The sequence below is a fragment of the Narcine bancroftii genome (assembly GCF_036971445.1).
Source record: "Narcine bancroftii isolate sNarBan1 chromosome 14 unlocalized genomic scaffold, sNarBan1.hap1 SUPER_14_unloc_1, whole genome shotgun sequence".
In the NCBI taxonomy this organism is placed as follows: Eukaryota; Metazoa; Chordata; class Chondrichthyes; order Torpediniformes; family Narcinidae; genus Narcine; species Narcine bancroftii.
The window spans coordinates 536,697-549,451 of record NW_027211810.1 but is presented as its reverse complement, the minus strand read 5'-3'; positions in this window follow the sequence as shown (position 1 = coordinate 549,451).

Below are 12,755 nucleotides of genomic sequence, written 5' to 3'. Positions count from 1 at the left end.
AGAAATATACTTTACAACCTCTGAAGAACGTTTTTCATCTACTGTTTATATATTAACAAGTAAGTTCATAGATGAGAAACCTATGTTTTATCTTTCCATAAAATGCATTTATTTCAATGTGTGAACATTTATTTTAGCAGTTATTTTTACTTTTTCTAATTGAAATTTAAACGTGTATTTCTTTATCGACATTTTCTTTTCAGGTTGTAAACTATATTTTTAAACTTTGTTAAAAGTTTTACAAAAACTATTAATACTTAAACATGAAAATTCATAGATGTGAAACTATGTTTAAACATTTCTCAAAAATGCATTTATTTTAATGATTGTCGGTTCAATTTAACATTTATGTTATTGTTTTTAAAATTGACATGTAGTAGTGAATTTATGGATCTAAATTTTATTTTCTTGTTGCAAGGTACTATTAAAACCTCTGACAAACTTTTTACATGTGCTGTTAAACTGTATGCATTGTACTTCATAGCTGAGAAAACCAAGTTTAATCTTTTGCTGAAAAAGATTTATTTCAATGTTTTAGCTCCATATTAGCATTTATTTCCATGTTTTAAGATTGTAATATAAATGCGAATTTCTTTATCTACATTTTGCTTTCTGCATGAAAAGTACATTTTCCAACTTCTTTAAACTTTTAACGTGGTCTTAATATTTAAACATGATAATTCATAGATTAAAAACCATGTTTAAACAATTCTCAAAAAAAGCATTTCTTTTAACGTTTGTAGTTTCATTTTAGCATTTAAGTTATTGTTTTTAAAATTACAATGTAGTAGTGAGTTTATGGATCTACATTTTATTTTCTTGTAGAAAGGTACTTTAAAAACCTCTCACAAACTTTTTACGTGCTGTTAAACTGTATACAATGTACTTCATAACTGAGAAAACTATGTTTAATCTTTTGCTAAAAAAACATTTATTTCAATGTTTCTAGCTTTATATTAGCATTTATTTTCATGCTTTGAGATTGAAATTTAAAAGCGAATTTCTTTATCTACATTTTGCTTTCTGTGTGTAAAGTACATTTTCCAACTTCTTTAAACTTTAACGTGGTCTTAATAGTTAAACATGCAAATTCATAGATGTGAAACCATGTTTAAATATTTCTCAAAAAACATTTATTTTTATGTATCTAATTTAATTTTACCATTTATATTATTCTTTTCAAAATTGAAATCTATATGTGAATTTCAAGTCTACATTATAGTTGCTTGTAGAAAACTACTTTTACAACCTCTGACAAACTTTTTACATGTGCTGTTAAACTGTATACAATGTACTTCATAGCTGAGAAAACTGTTTATTCATTTGCTAAAAAACATTTATTTCAATGTTTCTAGCTCCATATTAGCATTTATTTCCGTTTTGCGATTGAAATTTAAATGGAAATTTCTTTATCTACATTTTGCTTTTTGCATGTAAAGTACATTTTCCAACTTCTTCAAACTTTTTACGTGGTCTTAATATTTAAACATGAAAATTCATAGATGTGAAACCATGTTTAATCATTTCTCAAAAAAGCATTTATCTTTATGTTTGTAATTTCATTTCACCATTTATATTATTCTTTTGATTTCTTGTAGAAAAGTACTTTTTTGCATTTCTCAAAAAAGCTTTTCTTTCTATGTTTGTAATTTCCTTTTACCATTTATTTTATGCTTTTCAAAATTGAAATCTGGATGTGAATTTTAAGTCTACATTTTAGATGCTTGTAGAAATATACTTTACAACCTCTGAAGAACGTTTTTCATGTACTGTTTATATATTAACAAGTAAGTTCATAGATGAGAAACCTATGTTTTATCTTTCCATAAAATGCATTTATTTCAATGTGTGAACATTTATTTTAGCAGTTATTTTTACTTTTTCTAATTGAAATTTAAACGTGTATTTCTTTATCGACATTTTCTTTTCAGGTTGTAAACTATATTTTTAAACTTTGTTAAAAGTTTTACAAAAACTATTAATACTTAAACATGAAAATTCATAGATGTGAAACTATGTTTAAACATTTCTCAAAAATGCATTTATTTTAATGATTGTCGGTTCAATTTAACATTTATGTTATTGTTTTTAAAATTGACATGTAGTAGTGAATTTATGGATCTAAATTTTATTTTCTTGTTGCAAGGTACTATTAAAACCTCTGACAAACTTTTTACATGTGCTGTTAAACTGTATGCATTGTACTTCATAGCTGAGAAAACCAAGTTTAATCTTTTGCTGAAAAAGATTTATTTCAATGTTTTAGCTCCATATTAGCATTTATTTCCATGTTTTAAGATTGTAATATAAATGCGAATTTCTTTATCTACATTTTGCTTTCTGCATGAAAAGTACATTTTCCAACTTCTTTAAACTTTTAACGTGGTCTTAATATTTAAACATGATAATTCATAGATTAAAAACCATGTTTAAACAATTCTCAAAAAAAGCATTTCTTTTAACGTTTGTACTTTCATTTTAGCATTTAAGTTATTGTTTTTAAAATTACAATGTAGTAGTGAGTTTATGGATCTACATTTTATTTTCTTGTAGAAAGGTACTTTAAAAACCTCTGACAAACTTTTTACATGTGCTGTTAAACTGTATACAATGTACTTCATAACTGAGAAAACTATGTTTAATCTTTTGCTAAAAAAACATTTATTTCAATGTTTCTAGCTTTATATTAGCATTTATTTCCATGCTTTGAGATTGAAATTTAAAAGCGAATTTCTTTATCTACATTTTGCTTTCTGTGTGTAAAGTACATTTTCCAACTTCTTTAAACTTTAACGTGGTCTTAATAGTTAAACATGCAAATTCATAGATGTGAAACCATGTTTAAATATTTCTCAAAAAACATTTATTTTTATGTATCTAATTTAATTTTACCATTTATATTATTCTTTTCAAAATTGAAATCTATATGTGAATTTCAAGTCTACATTATAGTTGCTTGTAGAAAACTACTTTTACAACCTCTGACAAACTTTTTACATGTGCTGTTAAACTGTATACAATGTACTTCATAGCTGAGAAAACTGTTTATTCATTTGCTAAAAAACATTTATTTCAATGTTTCTAGCTCCATATTAGCATTTATTTCCGTTTTGCGATTGAAATTTAAATGGAAATTTCTTTATCTACATTTTGCTTTTTGCATGTAAAGTACATTTTCCAACTTCTTCAAACTTTTTACGTGGTCTTAATATTTAAACATGAAAATTCATAGATGTGAAACCATGTTTAATCATTTCTCAAAAAAGCATTTATCTTTATGTTTGTAATTTCATTTCACCATTTATATTATTCTTTTGATTTCTTGTAGAAAAGTACTTTTTTGCATGTGTTGTTTCATAGTTGTGAAACCATGTTTAAACATTTCTCAAAAAAGCTTTTCTTTCTATGTTTGTAATTTCCTTTTACCATTTATTTTATGCTTTTCAAAATTGAAATCTGGATGTGAATTTTAAGTCGACATTTTAGATGCTTGTAGAAATATACTTTACAACCTCTGAAGAACGTTTTTCATGTACTGTTTATATATTAACAAGTAAGTTCATAGATGAGAAACCTATGTTTTATCTTTCCATAAAATGCATTTATTTCAATGTGTGAACATTTATTTTAGCAGTTATTTTTACTTTTTCTAATTGAAATTTAAACGTGTATTTCTTTATCTACATTTTCTTTTCAGGTTGTAAACTATATTTTTAAACTTTGTTAGTTTTACAAAAACTATTAATACTTAAACATGAAAATTCATAGATGTGAAACTATGTTTAAACATTTCTCAAAAATGCATTTATTTTAATGATTGTCGGTTCAATTTAACATTTATGTTATTGTTTTTAAAATTGACATGTAGTAGTGAATTTATGGATCTAAATTTTATTTTCTTGTTGCAAGGTACTATTAAAACCTCTGACAAACTTTTTACATGTGCTGTTAAACTGTATGCATTGTACTTCATAGCTGTGAAAACCAAGTGTAATCTTTTGCTGAAAAAGATTTATTTCAATGTTTTAGCTCCATATTAGCATTTATTTCCATGTTTTAAGTTTGTAATATAAATGCGAATTTCTTTATCTACATTTTGCTTTCTGCATGAAAAGTACATTTTCCAACTTCTTTAAACTTTTAACGTGGTCTTAATATTTAAACATGATAATTCATAGATTAAAAACCATGTTTAAACAATTCTCAAAAAAAGCATTTCTTTTAACGTTTGTAGTTTCATTTCAGCATTTAAGTTATTGTTTTTAAAATTACAATGTAGTAGTGAGTTTATGGATCTACATTTTATTTTCTTGTAGAAAGGTAATTTTAAAACCTCTGACAAACTTTTTACATGTGCTGTTAAACTGTATACAATGTACTTCATAACTGAGAAAACTGTTTAATCTTTTGCTAAAAAAACATTTATTTCAATGTTTCTAGCTTTATATTAGCATTTATTTCCATGTTTTGAGATTGAAATTTAAAAGCGAATTTCTTTATCTACATTTTGCTTTCTGTGTGTAAAGTACATTTTCCAACTTCTTTAAACTTTAACGTGGTCTTAATAGTTAAACATGCAAATTCATAGATGTGAAACCATGTTTAAATATTTCTCAAAAAACATTTATTTTTATGTATCTAATTTAATTTTACCATTTATATTATTCTTTTCAAAATTGAAATCTATATGTGAATTTCAAGTCTACATTATAGTTGCTTGTAGAAAACTACTTTTACAACCTCTGACAAACTTTTTACATGTGCTGTTAAACTGTATACAATGTACTTCATAGCTGAGAAAACTGTTTATTCATTTGCTAAAAAACATTTATTTCAATGTTTCTAGCTCCATATTAGCATTTATTTCCGTTTTGCGATTGAAATTTAAATGGAAATTTCTTTATCTACATTTTGCTTTTTGCATGTAAAGTACATTTTCCAACTTCTTCAAACTTTTTACGTGGTCTTAATATTTAAACATGAAAATTCATAGATGTGAAACCATGTTTAATCATTTCTCAAAAAAGCATTTATCTTTATGTTTGTAATTTCATTTCACCATTTATATTATTCTTTTGATTTCTTGTAGAAAAGTACTTTTTTGCATGTGTTGTTTCATAGTTGTGAAACCATGTTTAAACATTTCTCAAAAAAGCTTTTCTTTCTATGTTTGTAATTTCCTTTTACCATTTATTTTATGCTTTTCAAAATTGAAATCTGGATGTGAATTTTAAGTCGACATTTTAGATGCTTGTAGAAATATACTTTACAACCTCTGAAGAACGTTTTTCATGTACTGTTTATATATTAACAAGTAAGTTCATAGATGAGAAACCTATGTTTTATCTTTCCATAAAATGCATTTATTTCAATGTGTGAACATTTATTTTAGCAGTTATTTTTACTTTTTCTAATTGAAATTTAAACGTGTATTTCTTTATCTACATTTTCTTTTCAGGTTGTAAACTATATTTTTAAACTTTGATAAAAGTTTTACAAAAACTATTAATACTTAAACATGAAAATTCATAGATGTGAAACTATGTTTAAACATTTCTCAAAAATGCATTTATTTTAATGATTGTCGGTTCAATTTAACATTTATGTTATTGTTATTAAAATTGACATGTAGTAGTGAATTTATGGATCTAAATTTTATTTTCTTGTTGCAAGGTACTATTAAAACCTCTGACAAACTTTTTACATGTGCTGTTAAACTGTATGCATTGTACTTCATAGCTGAGAAAACCAAGTTTAATCTTTTGCTGAAAAAGATTTATTTCAATGTTTTCGCTCCATATTAGCATTTATTTCCATGTTTTAAGATTGTAATATAAATGCGAATTTCTTTATCTACATTTTGCTTTCTGCATGAAAAGTACATTTTCCAACTTCTTTAAACTTTTAACGTGGTCTTAATATTTAAACATGATAATTCATAGATTAAAAACCATGTTTAAACAATTCTCAAAAAAAGCATTTCTTTTAACGTTTGTAGTTTCATTTTAGCATTTAAGTTATTGTTTTTAAAATTACAATGTAGTAGTGAGTTTATGGATCTACATTTTATTTTCTTGTAGAAAGGTACTTTAAAAACCTCTCACAAACTTTTTACGTGCTGTTAAACTGTATACAATGTACTTCATAACTGAGAAAACTATGTTTAATCTTTTGCTAAAAAAACATTTATTTCAATGTTTCTAGCTTTATATTAGCATTTATTTTCATGCTTTGAGATTGAAATTTAAAAGCGAATTTCTTTATCTACATTTTGCTTTCTGTGTGTAAAGTACATTTTCCAACTTCTTTAAACTTTAACGTGGTCTTAATAGTTAAACATGCAAATTCATAGATGTGAAACCATGTTTAAATATTTCTCAAAAAACATTTATTTTTATGTATCTAATTTAATTTTACCATTTATATTATTCTTTTCAAAATTGAAATCTATATGTGAATTTCAAGTCTACATTATAGTTGCTTGTAGAAAACTACTTTTACAACCTCTGACAAACTTTTTACATGTGCTGTTAAACTGTATACAATGTACTTCATAGCTGAGAAAACTGTTTATTCATTTGCTAAAAAACATTTATTTCAATGTTTCTAGCTCCATATTAGCATTTATTTCCGTTTTGCGATTGAAATTTAAATGGAAATTTCTTTATCTACATTTTGCTTTTTGCATGTAAAGTACATTTTCCAACTTCTTCAAACTTTTTACGTGGTCTTAATATTTAAACATGAAAATTCATAGATGTGAAACCATGTTTAATCATTTCTCAAAAAAGCATTTATCTTTATGTTTGTAATTTCATTTCACCATTTATATTATTCTTTTGATTTCTTGTAGAAAAGTAGTTTTTTGCATTTCTCAAAAAAGCTTTTCTTTCTATGTTTGTAATTTCCTTTTACCATTTATTTTATGCTTTTCAAAATTGAAATCTGGATGTGAATTTTAAGTCGACATTTTAGATGCTTGTAGAAATATACTTTACAACCTCTGAAGAACGTTTTTCATGTACTGTTTATATATTAACAAGTAAGTTCATAGATGAGAAACCTATGTTTTATCTTTCCATAAAATGCATTTATTTCAATGTGTGAACATTTATTTTAGCAGTTATTTTTACTTTTTCTAATTGAAATTTAAACGTGTATTTCTTTATCGACATTTTCTTTTCAGGTTGTAAACTATATTTTTAAACTTTGTTAAAAGTTTTACAAAAACTATTAATACTTAAACATGAAAATTCATAGATGTGAAACTATGTTTAAACATTTCTCAAAAATGCATTTATTTTAATGATTGTCGGTTCAATTTAACATTTATGTTATTGTTTTTAAAATTGACATGTAGTAGTGAATTTATGGATCTAAATTTTATTTTCTTGTTGCAAGGTACTATTAAAACCTCTGACAAACTTTTTACATGTGCTGTTAAACTGTATGCATTGTACTTCATAGCTGAGAAAACCAAGTTTAATCTTTTGCTGAAAAAGATTTATTTCAATGTTTTAGCTCCATATTAGCATTTATTTCCATGTTTTAAGATTGTAATATAAATGCGAATTTCTTTATCTACATTTTGCTTTCTGCATGAAAAGTACATTTTCCAACTTCTTTAAACTTTTAACGTGGTCTTAATATTTAAACATGATAATTCATAGATTAAAAACCATGTTTAAACAATTCTCAAAAAAAGCATTTCTTTTAACGTTTGTAGTTTCATTTTAGCATTTAAGTTATTGTTTTTAAAATTACAATGTAGTAGTGAGTTTATGGATCTACATTTTATTTTCTTGTAGAAAGGTACTTTAAAAACCTCTCACAAACTTTTTACATGTGCTGTTAAACTGTATACAATGTACTTCATAACTGAGAAAACTATGTTTAATCTTTTGCTAAAAAAACATTTATTTCAATGTTTCTAGCTTTATATTAGCATTTATTTTCATGCTTTGAGATTGAAATTTAAAAGCGAATTTCTTTATCTACATTTTGCTTTCTGTGTGTAAAGTACATTTTCCAACTTCTTTAAACTTTAACGTGGTCTTAATAGTTAAACATGCAAATTCATAGATGTGAAACCATGTTTAAATATTTCTCAAAAAACATTTATTTTTATGTATCTAATTTAATTTTACCATTTATATTATTCTTTTCAAAATTGAAATCTATATGTGAATTTCAAGTCTACATTATAGTTGCTTGTAGAAAACTACTTTTACAACCTCTGACAAACTTTTTACATGTGCTGTTAAACTGTATACAATGTACTTCATAGCTGAGAAAACTGTTTATTCATTTGCTAAAAAACATTTATTTCAATGTTTCTAGCTCCATATTAGCATTTATTTCCGTTTTGCGATTGAAATTTAAATGGAAATTTCTTTATCTACATTTTGCTTTTTGCATGTAAAGTACATTTTCCAACTTCTTCAAACTTTTTACGTGGTCTTAATATTTAAACATGAAAATTCATAGATGTGAAACCATGTTTAATCATTTCTCAAAAAAGCATTTATCTTTATGTTTGTAATTTCATTTCACCATTTATATTATTCTTTTGATTTCTTGTAGAAAAGTAGTTTTTTGCATTTCTCAAAAAAGCTTTTCTTTCTATGTTTGTAATTTCCTTTTACCATTTATTTTATGCTTTTCAAAATTGAAATCTGGATGTGAATTTTAAGTCGACATTTTAGATGCTTGTAGAAATATACTTTACAACCTCTGAAGAACGTTTTTCATGTACTGTTTATATATTAACAAGTAAGTTCATAGATGAGAAACCTATGTTTTATCTTTCCATAAAATGCATTTATTTCAATGTGTGAACATTTATTTTAGCAGTTATTTTTACTTTTTCTAATTGAAATTTAAACGTGTATTTCTTTATCGACATTTTCTTTTCAGGTTGTAAACTATATTTTTAAACTTTGTTAAAAGTTTTACAAAAACTATTAATACTTAAACATGAAAATTCATAGATGTGAAACTATGTTTAAACATTTCTCAAAAATGCATTTATTTTAATGATTGTCGGTTCAATTTAACATTTATGTTATTGTTTTTAAAATTGACATGTAGTAGTGAATTTATGGATCTAAATTTTATTTTCTTGTTGCAAGGTACTATTAAAACCTCTGACAAACTTTTTACATGTGCTGTTAAACTGTATGCATTGTACTTCATAGCTGAGAAAACCAAGTTTAATCTTTTGCTGAAAAAGATTTATTTCAATGTTTTAGCTCCATATTAGCATTTATTTCCATGTTTTAAGATTGTAATATAAATGCGAATTTCTTTATCTACATTTTGCTTTCTGCATGAAAAGTACATTTTCCAACTTCTTTAAACTTTTAACGTGGTCTTAATATTTAAACATGATAATTCATAGATTAAAAACCATGTTTAAACAATTCTCAAAAAAAGCATTTCTTTTAACGTTTGTAGTTTCATTTTAGCATTTAAGTTATTGTTTTTAAAATTACAATGTAGTAGTGAGTTTATGGATCTACATTTTATTTTCTTGTAGAAAGGTACTTTAAAAACCTCTCACAAACTTTTTACGTGCTGTTAAACTGTATACAATGTACTTCATAACTGAGAAAACTATGTTTAATCTTTTGCTAAAAAAACATTTATTTCAATGTTTCTAGCTTTATATTAGCATTTATTTTCATGCTTTGAGATTGAAATTTAAAAGCGAATTTCTTTATCTACATTTTGCTTTCTGTGTGTAAAGTACATTTTCCAACTTCTTTAAACTTTAACGTGGTCTTAATAGTTAAACATGCAAATTCATAGATGTGAAACCATGTTCAAATATTTCTCAAAAAACATTTATTTTTATGTATCTAATTTAATTTTACCATTTATATTATTCTTTTCAAAATTGAAATCTATATGTGAATTTCAAGTCTACATTATAGTTGCTTGTAGAAAACTACTTTTACAACCTCTGACAAACTTTTTACATGTGCTGTTAAACTGTATACAATGTACTTCATAGCTGAGAAAACTGTTTATTCATTTGCTAAAAAACATTTATTTCAATGTTTCTAGCTCCATATTAGCATTTATTTCCGTTTTGCGATTGAAATTTAAATGGAAATTTCTTTATCTACATTTTGCTTTTTGCATGTAAAGTACATTTTCCAACTTCTTCAAACTTTTTACGTGGTCTTAATATTTAAACATGAAAATTCATAGATGTGAAACCATGTTTAATCATTTCTCAAAAAAGCATTTATCTTTATGTTTGTAATTTCATTTCACCATTTATATTATTCTTTTGATTTCTTGTAGAAAAGTACTTTTTTGCATGTGTTGTTTCATAGTTGTGAAACCATGTTTAAACATTTCTCAAAAAAGCTTTTCTTTCTATGTTTGTAATTTCCTTTTACCATTTATTTTATGCTTTTCAAAATTGAAATCTGGATGTGAATTTTAAGTCGACATTTTAGATGCTTGTAGAAATATACTTTACAACCTCTGAAGAACGTTTTTCATGTACTGTTTATATATTAACAAGTAAGTTCATAGATGAGAAACCTATGTTTTATCTTTCCATAAAATGCATTTATTTCAATGTGTGAACATTTATTTTAGCAGTTATTTTTACTTTTTCTAATTGAAATTTAAACGTGTATTTCTTTATCTACATTTTCTTTTCAGGTTGTAAACTATATTTTTAAACTTTGTTAAAAGTTTTACAAAAACTATTAATACTTAAACATGAAAATTCATAGATGTGAAACTATGTTTAAACATTTCTCAAAAATGCATTTATTTTAATGATTGTCGGTTCAATTTAACATTTATGTTATTGTTATTAAAATTGACATGTAGTAGTGAATTTATGGATCTAAATTTTATTTTCTTGTTGCAAGGTACTATTAAAACCTCTGACAAACTTTTTACATGTGCTGTTAAACTGTATGCATTGTACTTCATAGCTGAGAAAACCAAGTTTAATCTTTTGCTGAAAAAGATTTATTTCAATGTTTTCGCCCCATATTAGCATTTATTTCCATGTTTTAAGATTGTAATATAAATGCGAATTTCTTTATCTACATTTTGCTTTCTGCATGAAAAGTACATTTTCCAACTTCTTTAAACTTTTAACGTGGTCTTAATATTTAAACATGATAATTCATAGATTAAAAACCATGTTTAAACAATTCTCAAAAAAAGCATTTCTTTTAACGTTTGTACTTTCATTTTAGCATTTAAGTTATTGTTTTTAAAATTACAATGTAGTAGTGAGTTTATGGATCTACATTTTATTTTCTTGTAGAAAGGTACTTTAAAAACCTCTGACAAACTTTTTACATGTGCTGTTAAACTGTATACAATGTACTTCATAACTGAGAAAACTATGTTTAATCTTTTGCTAAAAAAACATTTATTTCAATGTTTCTAGCTTTATATTAGCATTTATTTCCATGCTTTGAGATTGAAATGTAAAAGCGAATTTCTTTATCTACATTTTGCTTTCTGTGTGTAAAGTACATTTTCCAACTTCTTTAAACTTTAACGTGGTCTTAATAGTTAAACATGCAAATTCATAGATGTGAAACCATGTTTAAATATTTCTCATAAAACATTTATTTTTATGTATCTAATTTAATTTTACCATTTATATTATTCTTTTCAAAATTGAAATCTATATGTGAATTTCAAGTCTACATTATAGTTGCTTGTAGAAAACTACTTTTACAACCTCTGACAAACTTTTTACATGTGCTGTTAAACTGTATACAATGTACTTCATAGCTGAGAAAACTGTTTATTCATTTGCTAAAAAACATTTATTTCAATGTTTCTAGCTCCATATTAGCATTTATTTCCGTTTTGCGATTGAAATTTAAATGGAAATTTCTTTATCTACATTTTGCTTTTTGCATGTAAAGTACATTTTCCAACTTCTTCAAACTTTTTACGTGGTCTTAATATTTAAACATGAAAATTCATAGATGTGAAACCATGTTTAATCATTTCTCAAAAAAGCATTTATCTTTATGTTTGTAATTTCATTTCACCATTTATATTATTCTTTTGATTTCTTGTAGAAAAGTACTTTTTTGCATTTCTCAAAAAAGCTTTTCTTTCTATGTTTGTAATTTCCTTTTACCATTTATTTTATGCTTTTCAAAATTGAAATCTGGATGTGAATTTTAAGTCTACATTTTAGATGCTTGTAGAAATATACTTTACAACCTCTGAAGAACGTTTTTCATGTACTGTTTATATATTAACAAGTAAGTTCATAGATGAGAAACCTATGTTTTATCTTTCCATAAAATGCATTTATTTCAATGTGTGAACATTTATTTTAGCAGTTATTTTTACTTTTTCTAATTGAAATTTAAACGTGTATTTCTTTATCGACATTTTCTTTTCAGGTTGTAAACTATATTTTTAAACTTTGTTAAAAGTTTTACAAAAACTATTAATACTTAAACATGAAAATTCATAGATGTGAAACTATGTTTAAACATTTCTCAAAAATGCATTTATTTTAATGATTGTCGGTTCAATTTAACATTTATGTTATTGTTTTTAAAATTGACATGTAGTAGTGAATTTATGGATCTAAATTTTATTTTCTTGTTGCAAGGTACTATTAAAACCTCTGACAAACTTTTTACATGTGCTGTTAAACTGTATGCATTGTACTTCATAGCTGAGAAAACCAAGTTTAATCTTTTGCTGAAAAAGATTTATTTCAATGTTTTAGCTCCATATTA